Source organism: Rhinoraja longicauda, chromosome 2 (assembly GCF_053455715.1).
Source record: "Rhinoraja longicauda isolate Sanriku21f chromosome 2, sRhiLon1.1, whole genome shotgun sequence".
Taxonomy (NCBI): domain Eukaryota; kingdom Metazoa; phylum Chordata; class Chondrichthyes; order Rajiformes; family Arhynchobatidae; genus Rhinoraja; species Rhinoraja longicauda.
Window position 1 is genome coordinate 8,082,818 of NC_135954.1, and position 16,328 is coordinate 8,099,145.

At 44.7% G+C, this 16,328-nt stretch overlaps 1 protein-coding gene across 2 annotated transcripts in view; it reads left to right on the plus strand.

Moving 5' to 3' along the window:
- Positions 1-1,537: 1,537 nt before the first annotated feature.
- Positions 1,538-16,328, plus strand: part of cap2 (cyclase associated actin cytoskeleton regulatory protein 2) — a 142,547-nt gene continuing 127,756 nt past the window's right edge. For both annotated transcript variants that reach the window (XM_078414714.1, XM_078414724.1), the window contains exon 1: positions 1,538-1,684. The gene's annotated coding sequence lies outside the window, so the exon portion shown is untranslated. The remainder of the gene's footprint in view (positions 1,685-16,328) is intronic.

Consider the following 16,328-nt stretch of genomic DNA (forward strand, 5'->3'; position numbering starts at 1 on the left):
GCAGATAGCACCCTTTGCCAGCTTTGCTTGCGTCTACTCGGTCCTTATTTGGAGCATGGCTTGCATGCACAAGCATGTGTGTGTGTGTGTGCATATGTGTATGTGCATATATGTGTATGTGCATATATGTGTATATATGTGATGTGCATGTGCGCACATATGTGCATGTGCATGTGTGTGTATGTGCATGTATGTATGTGCCTATGTATGCATGTGTGTGCATAATGTATGTGCGTATATGTATGTACAAATATGTATGCCCAAGTGTGTGTGCATATATGCATGTGGATATGGGTGTGCGTATGTGTACATGTGTGTGTATATGTGTGTAGACGTGTATATGTGAATATATATGAATGTGCATATGTGTGTGCATATGTGTATGTGTGTACGTGCATATGCGGATGTGCATATGTGTGGGTGCACACTGTGTGCACATTGTGTGCAAATTTGTGTGTGTGCGCATATCATAAGGTCATAAGTGATAGGAGTGGTGTGCATGCTGGATATGTGCATATATGTGTGTATGTATTTGCATATGTGTGTGTGCATATAAGATCATAAGTGATAGGAGTGGTGTGCATGCTGGATATGTGCAAATATATGTGTATGTATTTGCATATGTGTGTGTGCATATAAGATCATAAGTGATCGGAGTGGTGTGCATGCTGGATATGTGCATATATGTGTGTATGTATTTGCATATGTGTGTGTGCATATCATAAGATCATAAGTGATAGGAGTGGTGTGCATGCTGGATATGTGCATATGTGTATGTGCATATATGTATTTGCATGTGTGTGTGCATATCATAAGATCATAAGTGATAGGAGTGGTGTGCATGCTGGATATGTGCATATGTGTATATGCATATGTGTGCATAGATCATAAGTGATAGGAGTGGTGTGCATGCTGGATATGTGCATATGTGTGTGTGCATATAAGATCATAAGTGATAGGAGTGGTGTGCATGCTGGATATGTGCATATGTGTATGTGCATATATGTATTTGCATGTGTGTGTGCATATCATAAGATCATAAGTGATAGGAGTGGTGTGCATGCTGGATATGTGCATATGTGTGTGTGCATATGTGTGTGTGTATATAAGATCATAAGTGATAGGAGTGGTGTGCATGCTGGATATGTGCATGTGCATATGTGTGTGTGCATATCATAAGATCATAAATATAAGAAAATAACTGCAGATGCTGGTACAAATCGAAGGTATTTATTCACAAAATGCTGGAGTAACTCAGCAGGTTAGGCAGCATCTCAGGAGAGAAGGAATGGGTGACGTTTCGGGATCATAAGTGATAGGAGTGGTGTGCATGCTGTGTATTTGCACATATGTGTGTGTGCATATCATAAGATCATAAGTGATAGGAGTGGTGTGCATGCTGGATATGTGTGGGTGTGTGGGTGTGTAGATGCATAGATGCATGTGCGCGCCCCCGCCCCGCCCCCGACGCGGCCGGGGAGCGGTGCTCGTGCCTTTATTTGGAATGGAGCGCGCGCGCGTTCTCCCGGGGTCGTTTCGTCACGCAGAGCCCGGAGCGCGAGCGCGAGCGGGAGAGGGGCTGAGGCTGCGGCTGTACTGGCGAAGGCAGCGGGAACCTGCATGATCCATCTACGGATATAATACATATATATCACGGAAACACCGTCTGTTAAGCGCAAAGCAGGTAATGCACCAGATTTTATCTTTTGCATTGGTCCTCTCCGTGCAATCTGCAACGGACGCTGTCAAATTGAGGTCTGATTATGATTTATTTTGTGTACGTTTGCGAGCAGAGGTGGTGGTTATGGAGCGCCAGTGTGCTTGCTTGCTTGTTGATGCTCCTGACTGCAATGTAATCTTCCTCTCCATCCTTGCAGCATTTGTTGATGAGGTCTGTTCCCCTCATCAACAAAAAAACCCCTAGACGATGGAAGTCGCCGTCGGTAAAGTCATAGCGATATTATATGATGATTTTTTTTTTCAAAATTGATGTAACGGGCTTTATGATGGAGATGCCAGATTCCTTTTTATTTCCTTTTAACTGACAGCATTCTTCCCACATTGTAGTGTACAGGTAGCTTTTCTGAGTTTGAAGGCCGAGAATGCAAAAGAAGAGCTGGTGGGGGCCGAGGACCCCTGGAAGAGAAAATGCAAAGTTCCCGTTGCAAATCTGGGCATTTTTTGTTTTGTTTTGGTGCAAATATTCCCTCACATTGTGCTCCTCTTTCCTCCTTCGTTTGAGACGAGCAGAAGCCGAGAATGTGCTTCACAAAAAAAGGAATTAAATTCGCGAAGGCGCGACCCTTCTCGAAATCCTATTGTCAGCTTGGAGTCTCTTTGTAAAGAGGTGGAACTTGGGCTTTTAGGAATCCCGGGGATGTCTGTTTCGACATATTTTGTCATCGCAAGATTACATTTGAGAGCAGAATTCCCTTGGGAAACTTAAGTAGGCCATTTTGTGTTTCAAGAGACTAATTAGCCTTGAAGTGACAAGCTGGTATGCTTTCATCTGTGACTTGGTGCAGATGTGGTTTGCTTCAATAAATAATGGGTGCTTTACACTTCCTGAAGAGTGGGTGGCTCTTCACTATTTAAGACTTAAATGTAATGGATGGAACAGATCCTTTTCTGCAGAGGTGAAAATGCACTCTTGTCTAATAATCTCCAGCATTTAGAATACCAAAACAGGGGTGTAATGCTGAGGCTTTCGCAAGGCGCTGGTCGGACTGGATGGAGTGTTGTGAGCAAATTTGGGCCCCATGTCTGAGGAAGGATGTGCTGGTTGGTGCTGGAGAGGGTCCAGAGGTGGTTTACGAGAATGATCCCAGGAATGAGTGGGTTAACATTCGATGAGCGTTTGACGGCACTGGGCCAGTATTCGCTGGAGTTTAGAAGGATGAGGGGGGAAACTCTTTCATGGATAGAGAGGATGTTTCCACTGGATAGCAAATTGGCTCCATGGAAGGAAGCGGAGGGTGATGGTGGAAGTTTGCTTGTCGGACTGGAAGCCTGTGACTAGTGGCGTGCCTCGGGGTTCAGTGCTGGGCCCGTTACTGTTTGTTGTCTACATCTATGATTTGGATGGGAACGTACATGACAAGGTGAGCAAGTTTTGCTGATGATACAAAAGTGAGAGGTTTTGCAGATAGGGTAGATGGTTGTGAAAGATTGCAGCAGGATCTGGATAGATTGGCCAGGTGGGCGGAGGAATGGTTGATGGAATTTAATACAGGGAAGTGTGAGGTGTTACATTTTGGGACGTCTTAACAAGGGCAGGACCTACAGAGTAAATGGTAGGCATCTGGGTAGTGTTGTGGAGCAGAGGGATCTAGGAGTGCAGGTGCATGGTTCCTTGAAGGTCGAGACGCAGGTAGATAAGGTGGTCAAAAAGGCTTTTGGCACATTGACCTTCATTAGTTAGAGTATAGAAGTTGGGAGGTCATGTTGCAGTTGTATGAGACGTTGGTGAGACCGCATTTAGAATATTGTATTCAGTTCTGGGCACCATGTTATAGGAAAGATATTGTCAAGCTTGAAAGGGTTCAGAGAAGATTTATGAGAATGTTGCCAGGACCAGAGGGTGTGAGCTATAAGGAGTGGTTGATTAGGCTGGGTCTCTATTCCATGGAGCGCAGGAGGATGAGGGGTGATCTTATAGAGGTGTACAAAATCATGAGAGGAATAGATCGGGTAGATGCACAGAGTCTCTTGCTCAGAGCAGGGGAATTGAGGACCAGAGGACATAGGTTCAAGGTGAAGGGGAAAAGATTTAATAGGAATCTGAGGGGTAACATTTGCACACAAAGGGTGGTGGGTGTATGGAACAAGCTGCCAGATGAGGTAGTTGAGGCTCGGACTATCCCAACATTTAAGAAACAGTTAGACAGGTACATGGATAGGACAGGTTTGGAGGGATATGGACCAAGCACAGGCAGGTGGGACTTGGTAGCTGGGTCATGTTGGCCGGTGTGGGCCAGTTGGGCCGAAGGGCCTGTTTCCACACTGTATCACTCTATGACTCTAGAGGGAGAGTCTAGGACCAGAGGTCATCTTCAGGATAAAAGGGCGTTCCTTTAGGAAGGAGATGAGGAGAAATTTGTTTAGACAGAGGGTGGTGAATCTGTGGAATTCATTGCCACAGAAGGCTGTGGAGGCCGTCAATGGATATTATTAAGGCAGAGATAGATGGATTTTTGATTAGTACAAATGTCAGGGGTTATGGGGAGAAGGCAGGAGAATGGGGTTGAGAGTGAAAGATAGATCAGCCATGATTGAATGCCGGAGTAGACTTGATGGGCCGAATGGCCTAATTCGGCTCCTATCACTTATGAACTCTCCTACAGTTTGTGGCTTTCAGGGTAAAACACGAAGCGTTGGAGTAACTAAGCGGGTCTTGGAGCATCTGTGGAGGGAACGGGCAGGAAATGTTTTGGGTCGGGACACTTCTTCAAACTTCAAACCTGTCATGACAGGAAAAATAATAATCTTTGCCTTTTCCCTTTTGATTTTAATAGTTCAGAGTGTTTTATTGTCTTGTGTCCTGAAACAATGACCACCCTGCCGTTTGGACGAAGGTTTAGGAGCCTAAAAACTCCAGGTTCAGGAGCAGCTTCTTCCCGACAACTATCAGGCTATTAAACACTACAACCTCTAAATAGGCTCCGAACTATATTGAAGAGAGACACAAAAGGCTGGAGTAACTCAGCAGGTCAGGCAGCATCTCTTGAGAAAAGGAATAGGTAAAGTTTTGTGTCGTGTCCCTTCTTCAGAGGTATCAGTCTGAAGAAGGGTCTCGACCTGAAATGCCACCTATTCCTTTTCCCCAGAGATGCTGCTTGACCCGCTGAGTTACTCCAGCATCTGCAGTTCCTCCCTCCTCCGAAAGTTATAGACTTGGCGACATTATTTTTTACTTTGCACTACTATTGCCTATCAATCTGTCTGTTTTTATATATATACTGAACTTTTTTTTATCTTTATTATGGGTTTTTACAGAATAATATGTTTATATATATGTTGTGCTGCTACAATTAAGAATTTCATTGTTGTGTTTTGGGATATTTAATGCTTAAAATTCTTACATGTAGCAGCACCACATATGTAAACATAGTACTCCAAACACCATAATAAACAAAGAGTTCAGTAAAAAGAAACAGTGTGGCATGGTGGCGCAGTGGTAGAGTTGTTGCCACACACACATACGAGTAGCTAATGTTTCCAAATAATATTTGGGATATTTGTATCAATGCTAATTTTTGAAGAGCCAAATCCTCGGTACTGACAACGGAACAATGCAGCATGATGTGAAGTTTATGTGATCTATTAAGAGGGGAGCTGGTCGATTAATAGTGATAAGCTTCATTTTGCAGTTCAGGATAGCGTCCATCAAAGAATGAAACACCATTGGTCAGATTTGTATCAGGTGTGGCACAGATGAAGGTTTGGTGAAGAACTCCTGTCTTTTTACCAAACACAAGAAAGGAATTTAGTGCTATTAGTTGGTGTGACCAGAACTGCACGCAATACTCCAAATTTGGCCTAACCAAAGTCCTGTAAAGTTGCATCATGGCTTCCTGACTCTTATACTCAATGTCCCATCCTATGAAAGCAAGCATACCATATGCCGCCTTTACCACCACCCTATCTAATTGTGTTGCCACTTTCAGGGAGTTATGGACTTGGACCCCAAGATCCCTCTGTAGATGGACAGTTAATTAGATAGGCAGGTAATTAGAAATTGCAAATGCGAGGAGAATCAAGGAAAGATAAAATAACATTGGGGGGGGGAGGGGGGAAAGAAACCCTTCTACCCTCTCTTCCACAGTCAACCATTGAAAATGATCTTCTTGAAGATTTTGAACATCAACTTCTACAGATGCGCCCTAAAAAGCATTTTATCGGGAAGCATCACAGCTCGGTTTGGGAACAGCTCCATCCAAGACTGCAAGAAATTGCAGAGAATTGTGGATGCAGCCCAGACCATCACACAATCAAAACACTTCTATTGACCCCATTTACACCTCACGCTGCCTCGGCAAGGCTACCAGCATATCAAGGACTAGTGTTATCCCGGTCACTCCCTCTTCTCCCCACTCCCATTGAGCAATATGTGTGAAAATGCACACCTCCAGATTCAGGGACAGTTTCTTCCCAGCTGATAATCAGGCAACTGAACCATCTAAGCAACAACTAGAGTGTGGTCTTTAGCTAATATCTACCTCATTGAAGATCCTTGCACTATCTTTAATCGGACGTAACTGGACTTTATCTTGCACTAAACATTATTTCCTTTATCCTGTATCTGTACACTGTGGACGGCTCAATTGTAATCGTGTATAGTCCTTCTGCTGATTGATTAGCACGCAATAAATGCTTTTCACTCGGTAGATGTGGTGATAAACTAAATTAGTTACTTTAGAGGTATAGCGCGGATACTCGAGTCGTGCCCACCGAGTCCGCACCAACCAGCGATCCCCGCACATTAACACTATCCTACACACACACTAGGGACAATTTACACATACACAGAGCTAATTAACCTACAAACCTGTACGTCTTTGGAGTGCTGGAGGAAATCGAAGATCTCGGAGAAAACCCACGCAGGTCACGGGGAGAACGTACAAACGCCGTACAGACAGCACCCGTAGTCGGGATCGAACCCGGGACTCTGGCATTGCAAGCGCTGTAAGGAAGCAACTCTACCGTTGCGCCACCATGGTCACTACGCAAACTGACCGTTGTTAGTTGTTAACTAAGTTGTCTGGGCCATCGGAGATGTTGAGAGGGGTCAGGTGTGTTATACTAAGGTGTGATGATGCTTTTGGGGGTAAATTTTTACAAATTAGCCGGGGGGGGGAGGGGGGATTCTTCCATTTACCCCTTGTATTTTTTTTAATTAGCTGTCTTATTTCTCTGACCAAATAAAATGTTTTAATCAATAGTCTACAAATCAAACTGTTGTGAAGTCCGAAACACCATCATTTCACATTGTATGGACGGATGCACAGCACGGAAACCAGCCCTTTGGCTCACCAAGTCCACGCCGATCATCCCTTTACACTTGTCCTGCATTAAACCTGTTTATCATTCTCCCCACTCATTCATCAACTCCCCTCGGATTTTACTATCACACCCTCATCTTTAGTTTAGTTTAGAGATACAGCGCGCAAACAGGCCCTTTCGGCCCACCAGGTCCGTGCCGACCAGCGATCCCCGCACATTAACACTATCCTATAACCACTAGGGACACTTTAAAAAAAAAAGTTTTTACATTTACCAAGCCAATTAACCTACAAACCTGTACGTCTTTGGAGTGTGGGGGGAAACCGAAGATCACGGAGAAAACCCACGCCGGTCACGGGGAGAACGTACAAACTCCATACAGACAGCACCCGTAGTCGGGATCGAACCCGGGACTCTGGCATTGCAAGTGCTGTAAGGCAACAACTCCACCGCTACTCCGCCCAGGCATCTGCCCGGCAACCGCCCATGAAATTCTTGGCACTTTTTTTGTAGTGTATGCAAAGGGCAGTCATAGACTCACACAGCACAGAAACAGGCCCTTCGCCTCCACTTGCCTATGTCCCATCTACTTTACGGAGAAAGGGGAAATTCTCAACGGAATCAAGGGAAATGGGGAGAAAGATATGGGGGAACTGATTTTAGATGATCAGCCATGATGATATTGAATGGTGGTGCAGACTCAAAGGGCCGAATAGCCTACTCCTGCACGTATTTTCTGTTTTTCTATGTTAGCCCCACCTGCCTGCGTTTGTAATATATCCCTCTTAAGCTTTCCTCTCCCTAAGGAAAACTCCCATCTGCATTTTAATGCAAATGAGCTCGTTTCCCAAGTAAAAGACTATTCTGCCCTTTAGCCATGCTAGTTTAGTTTATTATTGTCACGTGTACCAAGGTTCAGCGAAAAGCTTTTTGTTGCGTGTTATCCAGTCCGCGAAAAGACTACGCATGATTACAGCCAAGCCGTCCACAGTGTACAGATACAGGAGCAAGGAGTTTAACTTTTTGTGGAAGATAAAGTCATAAGGTCATAAGTGATAGGAGTAGAATCAGGCCATTCGTCCCATCAAGTCTACTTTGTCATTCAATCATGGCTGATCAATCTCTCCCTCCTAACCCCATTCTCCTCCCCTATAACCTCTGACACCGGTACTAATCAAGAAACCAATTAAAGATTAAAGTTTGAAGAAGGGTCTCGACCCGAAACGTCACCCATTCCTTCTCTCCCGAGATGCTGCCTGACCTGCTGAGTTACTCCAGCATTTTGTGATTAAAAAGATTAAAGTTTAAAGGGCTCCAAGGAGGTAGATGGGAGGTCAAGACTGCTCTCTGGTTGGTGAGATGACGGTTCAGTTGCCTGATGACAGCCGGGAAGAAACGCCCAGAATCTGGAGGTGTGCTTTTTCAAAATTCTGTTCAAATTTGCCTTATGGGAGAGATGAGAAGAGGGTGTGACCAGGATGAGACTGGTCCTTGACTGTGCTGGTGGGCTTGCTAATGCAGGGGTCAATGGGTGGGAGGTTGGTTTGCATGATGGTTTGTATGATGGATACGTCCACAACTCTATGCATTTTCTTGAGGTCTTGGATGGAGTTGTTTGGGGGGGGGGGGGGTGGGGGGTTTGGTTAAACAGCAGTCAAGCCCTGTGAGTATTCGGTGGCGCTGAACTCCACAGTCAACTTACTTGTAATCACTGTGTAGGAAGGAACTGTAGATGCTGGTTTAATCCGATGGTAGACACAAAATGGTGGAGTAACTTAGCAGGACAGGCAACGTCTCTGGAGAGATGACGTTTCGGATCGAGACCCTTCTTCAGACTGAGAGTCAAGGGAAACGAGAGATATAGACGGTGAGAGTCAGCCAATGGATTTTGCTTGGGAAGCATAACCCGTCAGTTGTTAGGAATGGGACTTTTATGGTGGGAGTGATGAGCCTGTGGATTGATGGGAAGGAAATGCACGCCATTTTGGATAGACAAACTCTAATGGTTTTTTGTGGTCAGATAGCTGAGCGGGACAACCAGAAAAAAACTGAGTTCGGGGTTGGTGGCGGTGAACAATTTGCAACGTTTAACAATTAAAGTTTTGTGTGATCTTGAAGCAGTGCTTGCATTAAAATCAATGATTGTATTTTGGTAAAAGTATAGTCAGTCACCAACTGCTACTCACTCTCAAATAACAATTCCCTAATATAGAATTTAAGGACAATAAATAAAACCACAAGGTAGACATAAAATGCTGGAGTAACTCAGCGGGTCAGGCAGCATCTCGGGAGAGAAGGAATGGGTGACGTTCAAAGGGTCTTGACCCGAAACATCACCCATTCCTTCTCTCCCGAGATGCTGCCTGTCCCGCTGGGTTACTCCAGCATTTTGTGTCTACCTTTGATGTAAACCAGCATCTGCAGTTTTTTTTTCTTATAAATAAAACCACAAATCGTAATTCACTGAATTTTAAATAAGGAAACATTTTTTTGCTGTTGCTGAACATAGAGAGAGAAATCTAAAGCTAGAGGACATGGGTTTAAGATGGGAGGAGAAATTTAAAGGGGGGGGAGAATTAAATGCGATTTAAAAGGGACATGAGGGTCAATTATTTCGGAGGGTGGTGGTTATGTAGAACGAGTTGCCAGGGATGGCTGTTGAGGTTGGTACAATTACAACATTCAAAAGGTATTTTAGTAGGTACCTGGATGGAGCAGGTTTAGAGAGATACTGTGGCGCGTCGAAAAAGCTTGAAATAAATGCGAGGAGCCGGGTATTTCGGGGGCGATGTGTTTAATGGGTTCTCGAGACCAGTCCAGTCTGCCAGAGAGCGATCGCGCCTAAAACCTCGTCCTTTATACCCATAGCAAAGGGCCGCCCCCCTGGACCGGTCCATTCCCTTTCCGAGGCGTCGGTAGTGGTATGGCCTGACCCTTGGGAGCCGCCACAGGACCCCCCACCCCCAGAACCGGAGGCACGAAACGCACTGGCGGTCGCACAACCCGACCGGACCGCGCACGAAAATCGGCCGACAGAGGGGCCGGCGTAGGCACAGGTGGAGGGACCCGCAAAGGGGGGCGACCTCGCGGCCGAGGGGTCGGTAATGGTATGGCCCGACCCTTGGGAGCTGCCACAATACGGGTCATATGCAGGCAAATAGAACTATCTCAGACATCTTGGCCGGCATGGCTGAGTTGGGCCAAAGGGTCAGTTCCTGTGCTCTATCACTGAATCTATACCTCTCCCTAAACTAAGCTATTAAGATGTTCATGCATGCACCGCTCAAACATGTGGCTAAAATATTAATATATTGAAATATGACATGTTTCATGTGAGTGGTCCTATTTATTGTCAAGTGTACTGAGGTACAGTGTAAAGCGTTTTGTTGCGTGCTATCCAGTCAGCGGAAAGACTTTACGTGACCACAATCGAGCCATTTACAGTGCGTAGATACATGATATTCATGGAATAGCTTGTGAGAAATTAATAGACCCCAATTTTCTCGGTCTTCAAGAGCTGCATTGCCAGAGAACTACTATCTACCTCAATTGTGACCCTTGTACTATCCTTGATCGGACTTTACTGGCTTTACTTTGCACTAAACGTTATTCCCTTATCACTGTAAATTTCCCCGGTGTGGGACGAATAAAGGAATATATTATTATTATTATTATATTATTATTATTACTCTAACAACACTTGAAGGACATTTGGACACATACATAGATAGGAGAGGTTTGGACCTCCTATCCATAGCATGGTTATAGGCCAAACGTGGGCAGGTAGGAATAGTGTAGATGGGACATCTTGGTCGGCATGGACAAGTGGGACTGAAGGTGTAGGCAAGAACTGCAGATGCTGGTTTAAATCGAAGGTAGACACAAAATGCTGGAGTAACTCAGCGGGACTGGCAGCATCTCTGGAGATTTTAGATTTAGAGTTACAGCGCAGAAACAGGCCCTTCGGCCCACCGGGTTCAGCGATCCCCGCACATTAACACGATCCTACTAGGGACAATTTTACATTTGCCCAGCCAATTAACCTACAAACCTGTACATCTTTGGAGTGTGGGAGGAAACCGAAGATCTCGGAGAAAACCCACGCAGGTCACGGGGAGAACGTACAAACTCCGTACAGACAGCACCTGTAGTCAGGATCGAACCTGAGTCGACGGCGCTGCATTCGCTGTAAGGCAGCAACTCTACCGCTGCGCCACCGTGAATGGGTGACGTTTCGGGTCTGAAGAGGGGTCTCGGCCCGAAATGTCACCCATTCCTTCTCTCCAGAGATGCTGATTGATCCACTGAGTTACTCCAGCATTTTGAGTCTACATTCAGTGGGACTGAAGGGCTTGGTTCTGTGCAGTACGGTTTTATGAGTGCACCTCAATGGCCATGCAAGGTTTATACTCCAGTCTCAGTTTAGATTATTGTCATGTGTACTGAGGCGCAGTGAAAAGCTTTTGTGGAATGCTATCCAGTCAGCGGGAAGGTAATACATTATTACAACCGAGCCATTTACAGTGTATAGTAAAATGATAAGGGAATAACATTTAGTGCGCCCACGGATAGTGGGTTGGGTCCGAATTGGGAGATCTGGAACCGGAGCCTTCCTTTGCTCTAGTCTCCCTCTTGTTACCTTCTCCCAACTAACAATGATCTATTCTACATTTTCCTTGATCTCCATTCCCTTTGTCCTGTTTTCACACCTTACACATCCTTATCTATGCACTACCTCCCACTCCCCTGACATCATCAGTCTGAAGAAGGGTCTCGACCTGAAACGTCACCCATTCCTTCTCTCCAGAGATGCTACCTGAGTTACTCCAGCATTTTGTGTCCACCTTCGATTTAAACCAACATCTGCAGTTATTTCCTACAGTTCTACCCTCAACCTCTCTTCCAGAAAAAGCAATTCGAGTTGTCCAACTTTTCTTTGTCGCTAATAATTCTCCATTCCAGGCAGCAAACTTCTTTGACACCCCTCTACAAACCTCTATATAATTCCTGCAATGGAGCTAACACTTCAAAACAGCCACTGTACTTCAAATGAATGAAAGATGCTTGATTACTTATTCATTTTACGAGACACTGGAATCTTGAATAGAATACAAATTACTGGGGTAACTCAGCGGGTCAGGCATCATCTGAGGATGGAAATGGGTAGATGACAATAGACAATAGGTGCAGGAGGAGGCCATTCGCCCCTTCGAGCCAGCACCACCATTCAATGTGATCATGGCTGATCATTCTCAATCAGTTCCCCTGTTCCTGTCTTCTCCCCTTCCCCCTTGACTCCGCTATCCTTAAGAGCTCTATCTAGCTCTCTCTTGAATGCATTCAGAGAATTGGCCTCCACTGCCTTCTAAGGCAGAGAATTCCACAGATTCACAACTCTCTGACTGAAAACACTTTTCCTCATCTCAGTTCTAAATGGCCTACCCCTTATTCTTAAACTGTGGCCCCTGGTTCTGGACTCCCCCAACATTGGGAACATGTTTCCTGCCTCTAACGTGTCCAACCCCTTAATAATCTTATATGTGTCGATAAGATCTCCTCTCACCCTTCTAAATTCCAGTGTATACAAGCCTAGTCGCTCCAGTCTTTCGGGGCGGGACCCTTCAAGACTGGAGTGGAGATAAGGGGTGAGGCAAGAGCTGGCAAGTGATGGGTGGATCCAGGTGAAGAAGAGTTGATCTGGAAGCCACATGGGACGAGATGTCTTCACCACCATCCTATCCCGGGAGGCTTCCAGAACTACCGTTCTCGACCTGGATCCACCTATCACTTGCTCCATCCCTTCCCCGTCGCTTCTTTCCACTAACTACCTCCTCTAGTGATGATGAGATCTAGTGATCGCAACTCTAGTCTTGGATAGGCTTGGATAGAGTGAATGTGGAGAAGATGTTTCCACTAGTGCGAGAGTCTAGGACTTAGAGGTCTTCAGAATGAAAGGGCTTTTTTTTAAATGTTTTTTTTCCGGTCAATACAATACAACAGATTGACCATACAGTTGTGAAAGTTAAATAGTACAAAATCATTGTATCAAAAATAAAACAATATAATCAAACATGATATTTTCTCACCGAAAAAAAAATGAAAGGGCCTACTTTTAGGAAGGAAATAAGGAGGAATTTCTTTAGTCAGAGGGTGGTGAATCTGTGGAATTCTTTGCTACAGAAGGTTTTGGAGGCCAAGTCAATGGATATTTTTAAGGCAGAGATAGATAGATTTGTGATTAGTACAGGTGTCAGAGGTTTAGTTTAGTTTAGAGATACAGCGCGGAAAAAGGCCCTTTTGGCCCACCGGGTCCGCACGGACCAACGATCCCCGCACATTAACACTATCCTATACCCACTAGGGACAATTTTTCCATTTACCAAGCCAATTAAACTACAAACCTGCACGTCTTTGGAGTGTGGGAGGAAACCGAAGATCTCGGAGAAAACCCATGCAGGCCACGGGGGAACGTGCCAGCTCCGTACAGACAGCACCCGTAGTCGGGATCGAACCTGGGTCTCCGGCGCTACATTCGCTGTAAGGCAGCAACTCTACCGCTGCGCCACCGTGGGGCGAAGGCAGGAGAATTGCGTTAGGAGGGAGAGATAGATCAGCCATGATTGAATGGCAGAGTAGACTTGATGGGTCGACTGGCCTACTCCTATCTCCGATGATCTTATGATCTCAGTCTTGAAGCAGGGTCCTGATCCAAAATGCCGTCTGTCCATTCTCTGCACAATTCATTTTAATGTGCCTTCGTTGCTTCTTCTGTTTTTCTAGGTCGCTTAGATTGATGAATGCGGATATGAGCTTGCTGCATTCTGCTCGTGCCAAAGTACCAGCCTGCACACTCAGGCAGAAACACATGACAGCAAGCCGATCAGCTTCTCTGCGACTAAATTAATAATGGCCCAGATAGATCTTCAGGAGTTACCTTACTCAATATTGGCCTGTTCCAATCACTTGAATTGAAATGCAATATTTTATATGCGGCTGCCTTTTTAAATTTAGATTAATTTGTTTACAAATCATTGATGATGGTGGGAAAATTGCACCATTATATGTGCATATTTCCAGATAACATTGTAAGTCAAGTATGCAAGGAGCAATTTCATGAGAATGATTCCAGGAATTATTGGGTATTATGTTATGCGTTTGATGGCACTGGGCCTGTACTCAATTCAATTTAGTTTAGTTCAGTTTAGTTTATTGTCACGTGTACCGAGGTACAGTGAAAAGCTTTTGTTGCTTGCTAACCAACCAGCGGAAAGACAAAACATGGTTACAATCGAGCCATTTACAGCGTTCAGATACATGATAAGGGAATAACGTTTAGGTAAGCCAGTAATGTCCAATCAAAGATAGTCCAAGAGTTTAGAAGGATGAGGGGGGGGACATCATTGAATTGAAACTTACCAAATAGTGAAAGGCCTGGATAGAGTAGATGTGGAGAGCATGTTTCCATTGTTGTGAGATCTAGGACCAGAGCCCATCGCCTGAGAATAAAAGGATGTACCTTTAGAATGGAGATGAGGAGGAATTTCTTTAGTTAGTGAGTGGTGAATCTGTGGATTCCATGTGGAATATTCAGAAACTTGTGGTTTGGCTTTTGTTCAGCAGATAAGTCAGGAATGAATCCAAATGCGGGTCTCTGGCGCTGTAAGGCAGCAATTCTACCGCTGCGCCACTGTGCCGCACAAATTCCTGGCTGAATTATCATGTTCATAAGTGATGGGTGTAAAGTTAGGCCATTCGGCCCACCAGGTCTAGTCCGCTATTCAATCATGGCTGATCTATCTCTCCCTCCTTACCCCATTCTCCTGCCTTCTACCCATTAGCTCTGACACCTAGAAACATAGAAGAATAGGTGTAGGAGTAGGCCATTCGGCCCTTCGAGTCAGCACCGCCATTCAATATGATCATGGCTGATTATCTAAAATCAGTAACCTGTTCCTGCTTTTTCCCTATATCCCTTGATTCCTTTAGCCCTAAGATCTAAATCCAACTCTCTGTACTAAATCTAACACCTGTATTAATCAAGAATCTATCTATCTCTGCCTTAAAAATATCCACTGACTTGGCCTCCACAGCCTTCTGTGGCAAAGAATTCCACAGATTCACCACCCTCTGACTAAAGAAATTTCTCCTCATCTCCTTCCTAAAAGAACGTCCTTTAATTCTGAGGCTATGACTGCTAGTCCTAGACTCTCCCACTAGTGGAAACATCCTCTCCACATCCACTCTATCCAAGCCTTTCACTATTTTGTATGTTTCAATGAGGTCCCCCCCCTCATTCTTCCAAACTCCAGCGAGTGCAAGCCCGACAGTTCCGACAAACACTCGTCATAGGTTAACCTACTCATTCCTGGGATCATTCTTGTAAACTTCCTCTTGACCCTCTCCAGAGCCAGCACATCCTTCTTCAGATATGGGGCCCAAATCGTTATCAGAATTATACAATTAATAGCTTTGTGTAAACCCCCTTTACTGACACTTAAGGAGCTGCTGCAAATGGAGTTGTAGAGTTTGATCTTAAAAAATATATATTTTTTCAAGTTATAATGGAAAGAGTTAATGGATTTAAAATTTGTATAGAGGAGTCTGAAAAAGGCTTCTGACCCAAAATGTCATCTATCCATCTCTTCCAGAGATGGGGCCTGACCCGCTGTGTCACTCCAGCACTGTTGTTTTTTTGTAAACCATCATCTGCAGTTCCTTGTGTCTACCCTCAGCCTTTTTAAAATAGCTTGATCAATTCTCACTGCTGGTAAGTTAGATCTAAAGTTATGCAGGGCCAAATTTGGTCTCCAGTAGCTAAGCAGTGGGAATGGATGAGGTTGTGAATAAACGGAACTGTCTGCATTTCCTCTGGTTCCACACCATGTGAATCTTTCATTGGCAGAACTGCTTAATGTTAAAATGCTATCAATATACTTTCCTAAAGTGCTTGGCAGTAGCGATACTGAAGATGGCTAATGGCAACGCATTGCTCATCTTTGATGTGGCACTGGGGAAAGATCTTGACTGTGCTTTGATGGAGAATGGTTTTCCATTAAAGTCCATTTCGATATTGTGCATCTGTTTCCACGGGTAATATTTCCATGTTGTGCTTGTTTGTTTTGCTGCAAATTGCTTCACTGTAGCCGAACGTTTGACAAACAAGTTGCTTTAAAAGTTGATTAAATAAAATGCCTCTCTATAACAGGCCTGCAAGAGTATCCTCATAATCTGGGTACTATTGCAACGTTTGAAAAAAACATTTGTGTGTGGCACGGTGGAGCAGTGGTGGGGTTGCTGCCTCACAGTGCCAGAGGCCCGGGTTCAAT